The 12,969-nt window shown below is 36.9% G+C and overlaps 1 protein-coding gene and 1 pseudogene across 8 annotated transcripts in view; one reads left to right on the forward strand and one right to left on the reverse strand.

Annotated features, from left to right (window-relative positions):
• MAPK10 (mitogen-activated protein kinase 10) overlaps positions 1–12,969 on the forward strand; it is a 314,404-nt gene that overhangs the window by 156,051 nt on the left and 145,384 nt on the right. The window lies entirely within an intron of this gene.
• On the reverse strand, positions 6,237–6,852 carry LOC108315697 (annotated as a pseudogene).

The raw sequence follows: 12,969 nt of genomic DNA on the forward strand, positions 1-12,969 counted from the left end.
ATTCTCACCAACATTTATTTTTTTTTCTGTCCTTTTTATAATAGTCATCCTAACTAGGGTAGGATGACACATAAATGTGGTTTTGAGTTGTAGTTCCCTGATGATTAGTGATGTTTGGCGATCTTTTAATATACTTGTTGGCCATTTGTAGGTCTTCTTTTGAGAAAAGTCTGTTCAGATAATTCATCTATTTTATAATACAGATTTTTTTTATTGTTGTTGAGATATTTCAGCTCCTTGTATATTTTGAATGTGAATTCCCATTGGAATGAATAGTTTGAAAATATTTTCTCCCATTCTCTATGTTGTATTTTCACTTGGTTGATTGTTTCCTTTGCTGTGCATAAGCTTTTCAGTTTGACAGAGTCCAATTTTTTTTTTCTTTTCTGGTTTTGTTGTCTCTGCTTTTGAGGTCTAGTTTCATAAAACTCTTTGTCCAGAACAATGTACCAAAGCATATTCCCTATCTTTTCTTCTAGTAGTTTTATAGTTTCAGGTCTTACATTTAAGTATTTAATCTATCTTGAGTTGTACTTGGTTTATTGTGAGAGATAAAGGTTTAGTTTCATTCTTCTGCATATGGAAAAACATTTTTTCCCGGCATCATTTATTGAAGAAAGTTTCCCTTCCCCAGTGTATGTTCTTGGTACATTTGTCAAAAGGAAGTTGGCTGTAGATATGCGAATTAATTTCTAGGTTTTCTAATATGCTGTGTTGGTCTATGTGTATGTTTTTTTATGCCAGTGCCATGCTGTTTTGGTTACTATAGCCTTGTAGTACATTTTGAAGTCTGGTGGTGTAATACCTGTAGCTTTGTTCTTTTTGTTTCGGATTGTTTTGGCTACTTGGGGTCTTTTGTGGTTCCATACAAATTTTTGGATTTTTTTTTTCCCTGGGAAGAATGTCTTTTGTAGTTTGGTAGACATTTCATTGAATGTGTAGGTTGCTTTGGGTAGTATGGTCATTTAACAATATTAATTCTTCTGATCCATGAGCATGAGATATCTTTTCATTTGTATCCTTTTCAATTTCTTTTGTCAGTGTTTTATAGTTTTTCTTGTGCAAATCTTTCATCTCCTTGGTTAAATTCATTCCTAGGTATTTTATTTTTTGTGTACTATTGGAAATGGAATTGACTTCTTGATTTCTTTTTTAGCTAGTTTGTTGTTCATGTGTAGAAATGCTACTTATATTTGTTTGTTGATTTTGCATTCTATGATTTTACTGATTTTGTTTATTAGTTATAAAAGTTTTTTGGTAGAGTCTTTAGGTTTTTCTATATATGAGATCGTGTCATCTGCAAATGGACAATTTGACTTCTTCCTTTCCACTTTGGATGCCCTTTACTTATTTCTCATGTCTAATTGCTATAACTAGTTCTTCCAGTACAATGTTGAATAATAGTGGAAAGTGTGGGCATCCTCTTCTTATTCCACTTCTTAGATGAAAAGCTTAAAGCTATTTAGTATGATGTTAACTGTGGGTTTTTCATAAATGGTCTTTGTTGCAAGACATCTTACTGAATACTTATAATATGTACTTGTAATTTGTATAATAGAAACTAGAGATACAGCATGATGCAGTTACTCCACTAAAAAACATGCTGTTTACTCTCAATCATGGTAGGGAGTGGTTGGGCTTATAAACATTAAAAAAACCCTACTCTTTCGAGTTCAAGACCTCAGAGATAAGCAATAACAAGTCACAAAACAACCAACCAACCAAAACCTCTCACTACTTATTGAATGCTTACTGTGTATGAAAAATTTATTAAGGTTTTACTTCATTTTATCTTTATAATACCACTTAAACTACATTTAACTGAGAACAAAAAAACTAAATGCAAAGGATCCTAGGATACTATTGGACCAGTAGGGGAAAAAGGTTTTTACACAAATTCCAAAATGTGGTTGTGGTATTTATGGTCCAAAATACTATTGGAGATATGACAAAAATAGCAGTCTTATTGTGGAGTTGTTAGTGTCAAAATTAGCCTTCAGTTAAAAACAATTTTTAATTATGGCATTTTACATTGTAGGACATGATAGCCAAGATTAAACATGTTGCCTTCTTTTTAGTTAAAGTAATGTCTTTTAAATAAATATAAAATAATATTAGATGACTTGATTAGTTAAAATGTATTTTATTTCTCTAATGTCTGGATAATAAAAGCACTATGTATATATATGTAATAATATCTACTCTTTAGCAAAATTACTGATCACTTGCTTTACTATTTTTTTGGCACAGTGTTTTTCAATCTTTGGACATTTCAGGATAATTTGCTGATGTTTTATGGGGTGCAGTAGCTTTTAAGAGCCCATTTTAAACCTGAACACTAGTAAACAAGGGAATTTATTTTTTTAAAAAAAGAAGTGTCTGGAGTGTCCATGGAGTGGTTTCATTTTAAATGATATGTTCAGATTACTAGTATCTAGAGCATTTAAAAAATATTATTAAACTTGGTTTCAGAATTATATGGGATTTTAAGCTCTCTTGATTTTAAGGCATTTTGAATTTAAAGTAACTTGTTTTGCTCAACTCATTTCATTTGATGCATCTATGATGTTTCAAAGACTGAAAATATCCAATTAAAATTTTTTATACTTCATTGGTTGGCCATCCTAGATGGAATAAAGACTTCTATATCAACATGAGAAGTAGAGCATCAAAGAAAAAGATGTTTCGGTAGAGCAGGGCAAAGGAAAAACCTGCATAATGTAACAAGTAAACTGTAAACCATTTTAGGTGATCTGTGAAACAAATGATGTGATTTGTTTGGTTTAGGTTTTTGGAAGGACCGAAAAAACTCAATTGAGATTATTCACTTGATATCAATATGGCTTAAGGGGATCAGCAGGTTGAACCATGGAAATAATTGAAGGCACTGGTGTTTCATAAATAAATGGCTGTGGTTTTGACATACGAACCTATATATCCCCCTTTTTAAAAACCATTTTAGTTTTTCATGTAATGGGGAAAGAGAAATTTTTACTTTACATTCTCCTTTTAATGGGTTTTCTCTCTTGCGTACTCTTTAAGAAAAGCTGACTCTGACTTTCTTCTACATCTGCTTTAGTATGTAACATTTAATTTTGCACTGATTTTCTGAAATCACAATGTATATGCTTTTGCTTACATGATTGTGAGTAAATTATTAAATATAGATAAGGTAAACATTATCATAAAAATGTGATATATCTTGTATGCTGAAATAAGTCACTGAGATTTCTATACTGTCATGATAACCATCTACCTGTTTTTATGGATGAATGATTCATGTTGCTTGACAATAGTTTTTTTGGAGTACCCACAGGTGAACACAGTTATAGCAAATCTCAAAAGCGTAAATTTAGTGCTATGTTTCTGTTTTATAAACTGAGCAGTTTTTTTTCTGAAGATTTATTAAGTAGTTATTTTAGCTAATGCATACACTTAGTTATGCTGCTCAAGTTTAACTCACAGAAAATTTGAAGGTCCTAAGGTTCAGTTCTGTGATAATTAGCTTTTCTCTATTGGTTCATTGTGAAAATGTGCTTGATTTGCTCAAAGCACAAACAGGTCAGATTTTTGACTTCTTTTTGAATTGGTTTAACCTAAATTTAAGTGTAACTTGATGTTATGAGTTTAATTATTGTTGAGGTATGAATTAGATTAAATACAGTTATTGGTTACATTTTTCAAAATACAGAAGTTATGTTAAAAAATGTGGGTATTCAGTCAGGCTGATAGGAGAAATTTTAGTTATAGAAAATATACACAAACCCTTTTGAAAGGCCTAAGGGTTTTTTCTATAGTTCTTGGCTAAAGTCAGCCTAAATCCCGTTTGCATTTAGTTAATAAGAACAGCAAATAGCTAGGGTATGTGGGGAGTTTACCTAAGTAACTTGTTTACTCATTAACCTTTGATCATTCCAGATGGCTGTCTCAGGGGAAGGTTGACCAGGGATATTACCTACTAATGGTGTTTGCTCTGGGCATTGGAATCTGTCCTTTAATCCTCACTCTAGTGGTGTTGACTCAAAGCTTTTGTCATTTAATGTGTACTGAATAAAGGCCAGAGAGGCCAGCATGTGGGGGCTGGTGGCTGCTATCTCTTTATAGCACTTTCTAGGGAGCCTGTAAGTGGCCATAGAGTTACATTCATTCATTTCCTGTAAAACAATCTTGTGGCCACCTTGACATAAGTTTCTGGCACCTGTATAAAAGTTCCTGAGTGGCTTGGATATACATTTATACTCCCTTTCTTGGCCTCCTGACCCCACTTTCTACATGGAAGACCCCCAATTGCATCTCTCTACTTTAGCATTAAAAATTAAGTAGGTTTGATTCATCCAAAATACAGCAGTGTCTTTTTTTTTTTTTTTTTTTTTTGAGACAGAATCTCACTCTGTCACCCAGGCTGGAGTGCAGTGGTGCCTTCTTGGCCCACTGCAACTTCTACCTCCCAGCTTCAAGCAATTCCCCTGCTTCAGCCTTCCTAACAGCTGGAACCACAGGCACATGCCACCACACCCAGCCAATACTTTGCATTGTAGTAAAAATGGGGCTCCACCATGCTGGCCAGGATGGTCTCAAACTCCTGACCTTGTGATCCTCCTGCCTTGGCCTCCCAAAGCCCCAGAACCACAGGCATGAGCCACCACACCCAGCCTACAGCAGTGTCTTAAGTGCATGAATGTATCAAGAAATGGTCTGCTGGGTGTGGTGGCTCACGACTGCGATCCCAATGCATTCTATTGCATTTGTCCTGTTTCAACACAGTGAGGTAGGTTTGTGGTGATCTCACAGTATGTAAACAAAACCCCCTTATCTCCTTTAGCTACCATGACACTATTAATCACTACTGCAGCAGGGCAGGACACGGGCCCCACGTACCACAAAGCCCTGGATTATGTGTCTCCCTGGAACCCGAGAATTTTGAAAGGTTAAAGATTTTAGACCTTCATATATCCATTCCTCGACGGCACAGGATTCAGTACAGGGGTACTGGTCTTAAGATGTATCCTTACCAACTCTGGTTTTACCAACACACACACCCTGTTGTGCATGGTAGGCCTAACCTAATCTGGTGAAGAATGGATCTGAGATGTAAAGCACGTCTTGTGCCCTAGGATGAGACAACCCTTACCTAATCTTGGCTTCCTCTCTGGGCTTTTCACCTGGCCCAGCCTCTCCAAGCCTCTCTGCATCACCATTTCCTGTTTAGACTAATTTTCAATCTTCCAGTAGGAGGCAATCAAGTCACAAAGCAACCCAGTTAAAACCTAGTCTCCCATAAAACATTTTCAAGGCAGAGAGGGTTTCAAGAGGACATATGGCAGAAAAGCCAGCTCTTATTGGCAAAAATGAGGTAGGCAATAGGCTGTGCACTACAAATTGTTGCTCTCCATGGTGGCAAAAATACCAAAAAGTATTCCTGCTGTGCAGACCTGGAGCTGCTGCTGACTTATCCCTGAGATTGCTCATGTACCTGGGAACACAATGCAGGAAATGAGGGCCTTATATTAAAATATACAAAAATACAAAACCAGAATATTTATATTAAGGAAAATAGTTAAAATGCATGAGCTATGTCATTTGCACACAACTAGTGCAGTTGGCATCCTGGAGAAAGTGGGACCCAAGGTGCAGTAGCCAAGGGAGCAAATAAATAAAATCACTTTGACCCAGAATGAGGCCCTTTTTGCCATCATTACCACCCATTGTTTAGGAAAGTTGCCAGCACCTTATCCCAAAAATGGATATGAGGATATAAGATGTGAAAAAAAAAAACAAAAAACAAAAAAAATACTGCCTTACTCCTGAGAGATTCCCTTCTGCAGAATGTAGTGGCTTGGCTCCGTGAATCTGGTCTTATACTTAATCATTTTCACTCTGGCATGGGAATTATTATTATATATCTTTAAAAAGGAAAACAACCTCCCTATCCAGGCCACTTTCAGAAGCTGGACATTCCGGCAATGGAGCCTCAGATAAAGCATGCAGGTTGTAGGGTGATTCTCTCATCCTGGTTGCCCTCAGAACACTCACTTGCATTTGGACAGAGCATGGTTGGAGTTGCGTTGACTCACCCTTTCCCCCGACCTAGAAGGAGGAAAGGGTGATGGTGTGAACTCCAGCCTGAGATACATGGCAGTGCCAACTAGCCCCATGCACCCTATTCTCACTTTCTCCACTCTGCCTGCTCCTCGAATCTTTCTGATAGCAAAGTAATAGCCCCCACCCACTGTGGCTCAATTCTGGGCCTCCAGGAGCAAGGCAGGGCTGTGAATTTCTTCTTCAGGAAAGTAGATTGGCTTTCTTTGTGTGCTAGGGGCCTGCTGGGCCTTCAGTGGACATGAGGCTACCAGATAGCTGGTGCTCTGGCAGAAATGGCACTTCTTGGGCTGGGGTGGCAGCTTGGATTCCTTGGCATGATGGTCTAGACCTCCTGAGTTGTAGCACCTGTCTCCTTCTGATCTGTGTTTCTGCATGTTCTTCCCCTTTGGTCGACTCTCAGTCCCAATACAGAACACCCCACCAGGTCTGGTGACACGGATGGATTCCAGACCCTTGACTGACTTCTTAAAAGTGAACTCCAGTGGCTCACACCTCCTTCAAGCTTCGGAAGCCCTCCATATGTAGCTTACTCTGGTGCACGAAGGTGTCCACTGGGGGGTCCCGGCACGGGCAGTCATGGACAGGAAGCCAAACCCCATATGCACGTTGAGCCACTTACAGATGCCTTCACTGTGCAGCGGTGGAGGCTCATCTGCTGCCCCGGGCCTCATCTTCCGGCGACTCCTTTGGCGCCTCTTCTGCTGCCTTGGTGCAGCCACCTGCAAACTGCTGGTTGAACATGAAGCCCATGGTCATCAGCTGAGCCAGTGGCCCGGCGCCCCGGTCAGGCGGCTACTGACCCCAGAAGAGTCAAAGGGTCAGTTTCTTAAATGTGGCATTTGAAAAACTCAAATTCTCTTTTCTAAAAATATAAAGACATATTTTAGAAATGAGTTAGTAAAATCAGATAACTCATTTTAACCATTTAGGTTCCCAAATGACATTTTTACTTTCCTTATGATGAAATATTAACCTCTTACTCCCATTCTGAGATTTTTAAAAAATATAATTTATTATTACTACCCTGGAAAATTTGTCCTGTCTTAATTATGTAGTACCACTTATTATTTCCAATTTTGTATGTCTTTTTTCTTTATTGCAGACAAATTCTGAATGTGTAGATCAAAAGATGTAGAATTCCGTGTGATTCATTTAGTAGTTTAGATCACTGTGATAATGAAGCCAATTACTCAGAAAAGTTTGCTCCTCTAAGGGAAAATTTAATATTAAGCTCCATGGAGCCAGGAGCTTTGCATTCTCAGTGTCTAAGACAGTTCTTGGCACATTTTATGACCAAAATAAATATTTATTTGATAAAAGACATACTACAGTAATAATAGATAGATTCCAAATCAGTGACATATCAGATCAAAAGTTTATTTCCTGTCATTCAAATTCCAATTCAGGTGAGCAAGGGCTGTCCTCTATCTGGTGACTCGGGAATTTAGGGTTCCACCATCTTGTGATGCATGAGCTAAAACACCCCTGTAGAAAGAGATGTGTTGTGGAGGCACATCACATTTTTAAAAAATTTAACTTAATTTTAGGTTCTGGGATTCATTTGCAGAACTTGCAGGTTTGTTACATAGGTAAACATGTGCCATGGTGGTTCCCTGCACCTATCAACCCATTGCCTGAGTATTAAGCCCCACATGCATTAGCTATTTGTCCTGATGCTCTCCCTCCCAACGCCTCCATGACTGGTCCCGATGTGTGTTGTTCCCCTCCCTGTGCCTATACATTCTCATTGTTCAGCTCCCACTTATGACTGAGAATATGCAGTGTTTGGTTTTCTGTTCCTGTGTTAGTTTGCTGAGGATGATGACTTCCAGCTTCATCCATGTCCCTGCAAAGGATATGATGTCATTCCTTTTTATGACTGCATAATATTCTATGGTGTATATGTATCATATTTTCTTTATCCAGTCTATTATAAATGGGTATTTGGGTTGGTTCCAAGTCTTTGCTATTGTTAATAGTACTGCATTAAACATATGTGTGCATGTACCTTTATAGTAGAAAGATTTATATTCCTTTTAGTATATACCCAGTAATGGGATTTCTGGGTCAAATAGTATTTGTGGTTCTAGATCCTTGAGGAGTCACCACACTGTCTCTTCCACAGTGGTTGAAGTAATTTACATTCCCACCAACAGTGTATTAGCATTCTTATTTCTCTGCAGCCTCACCAGCATCTATTGTTTCTTGACTTTTTAATAATCACCGTTGTGAATGGTGTAAGATGGTATCTCATTGTGATTTTGATTTGCATTTCTCTAATAATCAGTGATGCTGAGCTTTTCTCATGTTTGTTGCCTGCATAAATGTCTTGTCTTCTTTTGAGAAGTGTCTGTTCATGTCCTTTGCCCACTTTTAATGGGGTTGTTTTATTCTTGTAAATTTAAGTTCCTTGTAAATTCTGAATATTAGATCTTTGTCAGATGAATAGATTGAAAAATGTTTCTCCCATTCTGCAGGTTGCCTGTTCATTCTGATAATAGTTTCCCTTGCTGTTCAGTAGCTCTTTAGCTTAATTAGATACCATTTGTCAAGTTTTGCTTTTTTTGCAATTGCTTTTGGTGATTTCATCATAAAATCTTTGCCCATGCCTATTTCCTAACTTGTATTGCCTAGATTTTCTTCTAGGGTTTTTATGGTTTTGGCTTTTACATTTTTACATTTAAGTCTTTAATCCATATGGAGTTAATTTTTGTAAAAGGTGTAGGGAAGGGGTCCAGTTTCAGTTTTCTGCATATGGCTAGCCAGTTCTCTGTGCACCATTCATTATATAGGAAATCCTTTCCCCGTTGCTTATTTTTGTCAGGTTTGTTGAAGATCAGATGGTTGTAGATGTGCGGTCTTACTTCTGAGATTTCTGTTCTGTTCAATTGATCTATGTGTCTGTTTTTATAACAGTATTATGCTGCTTTGATTACTGTAGCCTTGTAGTATAGTTTGAAGTTAGGTAGCATGATGCCTCCAGATTTGTTCTTTTTGCTTAGGATTGTATTGGCTAAATAGCCTTTTTTTGGTTCCATATGAATTTTAAAGTAGGTGTTTTTTTTTTTTCTTTTTCTAATTCTGTGAAGAATGTCAATGGTATTTTGATGGGAATAGCATTGAATCTATAAATTACTTTGGGCAGTGTGGCCATTTTCACAATATTGATTCTTTCAATCCACAAGGATGGAATGTTTTTTCATTTGTTTGTGTTGTCTCATTTCTTTGAGAAGTGGTTTGTAGTTCTTGAAGAGATCCTTCACATCCCTGGTTGGCTGTACTCCTAGGCATTTTATTTTCTTTGTAGCAATTGTGAATGGAAGTTCATTTATGATTTGGCTCTCTGATTGCCTATTGTTGGTGTCTAGGAATGCCTGTAACTTTTGCGCATTGATTTTGTATCCTGAGACTTTGCTGAATTTACTTGTCAGCTTAAGAAGCTTTTGGGCTGAGACAGTGGGATTTTCTAGATATAGGGTCATGTCCTCTGCAAACAGAGACAGTTTGACTTCCTCTCTTCCTGTTTGAATACTCTTTATTTCTTTCTCTTGCCAGATTGCCCTGGTCAGAAATTCCATTACTATGTTAAATAGGAGTAGTGAGAGAGGTCATCCTTGTCTTGTGTCAGTTTTCAAGGGGAATGCCTCTAGCTTTTGCCCATTCAGTATGACATTGGTTGTGGGCTTGTCATAAATAGCTTATTTTGAGATATTTTCTGTCAATAACTAGTTTATTGAGAGTTTTTAACATGAAGGGATGTTGAATTTTATCAAAGGTCTTTTCTGCATCTATTTAGATAATCATGAGGTTTTCGTCATTGGTTATGTTTATGTGATGGATTACATTTATTGATTTGTGTATGTTGAACCAGCCTTGCATCCCAGGGATGAAGCCAACTTGACGTGATGGATAAGCTTTTTGCCTTTATTGAGTATCTTTGTATCGATGTTCATCACAAATATTGGACTGAAGATTTCTTTTTTTGTTGTGTCTCTGTCAGGTTTTGGCATCAGTATGATACTGGCCTCATAAAATGAATTAGGAAGAAGTCTCTCCTTTTCAGTTGTTTGGAATACTTTCAGAAGGAATGGTACCAGCTCCTCTTTGTACCTCTGGTAGAATTCAGCTGTAAATCCTTCTGGTCCTGGGCTTTTTATGGTTGGTAGGCTATTTATTACTGCCTCACTTTCAGAACTTTATATTGATTTATTCAAGGATTTGACTTCTTCCTGGTTTAGTCTTTGAAAGGTATATTTGTCCAGGAATTTATCCATTTCTTCTAGATTTTCTAGTATATTTGTCTAGAGGTGTTTATAATATTCTCTGATGGTAGTTTGTATTTCTGTGGAATCAGTGGTGACATCCCCATTATCATTTTTTTGTGTCTATTTGATTATTTTCTTTTTTTCTTCTTTATTAGTCTAGCTAGCAGTCTATCTATTTTATTAATTTTTTTAAAAAAAACAGCTCCTGGATTCATTTATTTTTCAAGAATTTTTTTTGTGTTTCTATCTTTTTCACTTCTGCTCTTAGTTATTTCTTATTTTATGTTAGTTTTTAGATTTGTTTGCTCTTGCTTCTCTAGTTCTTTTAGTTGTAAGCACATCACTTTTTGAAGGCCTCTCTGTTTAGGTAACAACTGACATTTCTTTCTCTGATGACTTGTTTTACTATTTGATTTAAAAATAATGTTTAAACCCATAACACTAAAAAAAATGTTTCAAGTAATACATTTTGAACCAGCAGTTAAGGAAAGGTTGCCTAATTACACAATGAGCCCCCACCTCTTCGAAAGACCATCATTCTGACTTAATTAACATTAAGTAAAACAATCCTAAAACAACAGGGCATATTCCCATTAGGATAAATTACTCAGACCTCAGCAAGGCAGCAAAGAATTCTCTAGAATAAAATCTTTCACTACTTTTCCACCTGCACTATATCTACCTCTCAAAGGACTCTGCTAGAGCTGGGAGCCTCCCTCTGGAAGGGGCATCTGTTCCATATTGAATTTGCTCCATTTGTGGCCATGGGTGGAGGGTGCAGCAGATCCCCAGGTGTCAGCATAAACATGGTTGGGATAGAACAGATCCTCACCTGCTGTGGCTGCCTTTGAAGCACTTTTACCCTGCTCATTCTGGTCTCAAATCTTCCATGTGGATATTTAAGTCTATTGTTGCTTGTATAGAGAAGAATGGGATGGGTAGTTGCCAGAGAAATGCTATTTTTTTTTTCTTTTCTATTTTTTTTTTGAGATGGAGTCTTGCTCTGTCACCGAGGCTGGAGTACAGTGGCACCATCTCAGCTCACTAAAACCTCTGCCTCCCGGGTTCAAATGATTCTCCTGCCTCAGCCTCCCAAATGGTTGGGATTACAGGAATGTGCCACAATACCCAGATAACTTTTGTATTTTTAGTAAAGTCGAGGTTTTGCCATGTTGGCCAGGCTGGTCTCTGACGTTTGACCTCAGAAGATCCACCCACCTTGGCCTCCCAAAGTGTTGGGATTACAGACATGAGCCAGACAGCTGGCATTTCTGTATATAGTCACATGACATCAACTGCAACTGCAAGGGAGGCTGGAAAATGGAGAGCAGCACATGGATACTTATGGATCACTGTCACTACCACAAATGAAAACAAATATATATATATATATAATCTTGTTATCCTGTAATTCTGATCTCTGTTGGTTCTTTGTGGATTTTAAAGCAGTATCACAGCGATTTCACATGACATTGTGGCTTATGAGCTAGGCCAGCTTTTGTTATAACCACTCTAAAGCTGCTAACTACAGGTCTTAAATGTTGTCTAACTTCTCAATAATAATGATAATTATAATAATGGTGATATAGTAAGAATAATAACAAACTTCAAGAGTTTTCTATAACCTTATTCCATGCTTATAGCTTACATGGATTATCTTATTTAACCTTTCCACTAATCAAAAGTAGATTATTACCCTCATTGTGCAATTAAAGAAACAAAAGCTAAGATTATTTTAAAGAACTTGCTGAATATATGTAATCAGGCCCTTTAAATTTCATGACATCTGTGAAAATCCAGCTTTCCATCACTATACAAGATTGTCTACTTCAACCTTGTATTATTTCATGTTAAGCTTAAACTCTAGGCTGACACAATTGATAAATGAGTTTATGAAGGAGGGTATTCATTCATTTCTCTTGATTTTCTTAGCTTTGTTCCTGAGTGTCACCTTATTATAGGAAAACCACATCACTATTCTTAATTATTTTAGCTGAACTAATACATTGTTTAGCTTACAAAAAGAAGACAACTTGTTGGCCAAACTTTAATTGGTACCACCAATTAATAGCTCTGAGACTTTGAGCCTATTAATTAACAGCTCTGTAGGCCACTTTCTTCATGTGTTTTGAGCATTCGCTTTAACATGTTAACATAATACAGAGTACACCTATAGTAGATAGGCAATAATACTGGTTCAACTTTCTTTCTCACCTTGTGTTATTGAGAGTTAATATCATACAAGTCATATGACACATATTTCTGTGACTTTCACTAAAAGTTTTTGTCTACTGCCTGTTGTTTGATTCCAGGTTTATTATATAAATAAACTATTGAATATACTCTTCCTGAAGTTTAGCTAAAGAATCTTATCTTTCTTATGAATTGGTTTATACATTTTATGAGATTAATGAATCAAACCTTCCCACTCACTATGGTTTTATTGTTGTCATTATTTTTTTCCTTTGATGTTCCAGAAGCGTGACACTAAGTTTTGTGGTCAAGGCAATAGATATTCATAACTTAAGTCTTCTGGTAAAACTGTCATCTCCTAGCTTGCTTTATTTGATATTTGTTCTTAAAACTGGATTTAACGGTTTTA

Source organism: Cebus imitator, unplaced genomic scaffold (assembly GCF_001604975.1).
Source record: "Cebus imitator isolate Cc_AM_T3 unplaced genomic scaffold, Cebus_imitator-1.0 Scaffold177, whole genome shotgun sequence".
Classification (NCBI taxonomy): Eukaryota; Metazoa; Chordata; class Mammalia; order Primates; family Cebidae; genus Cebus; species Cebus imitator.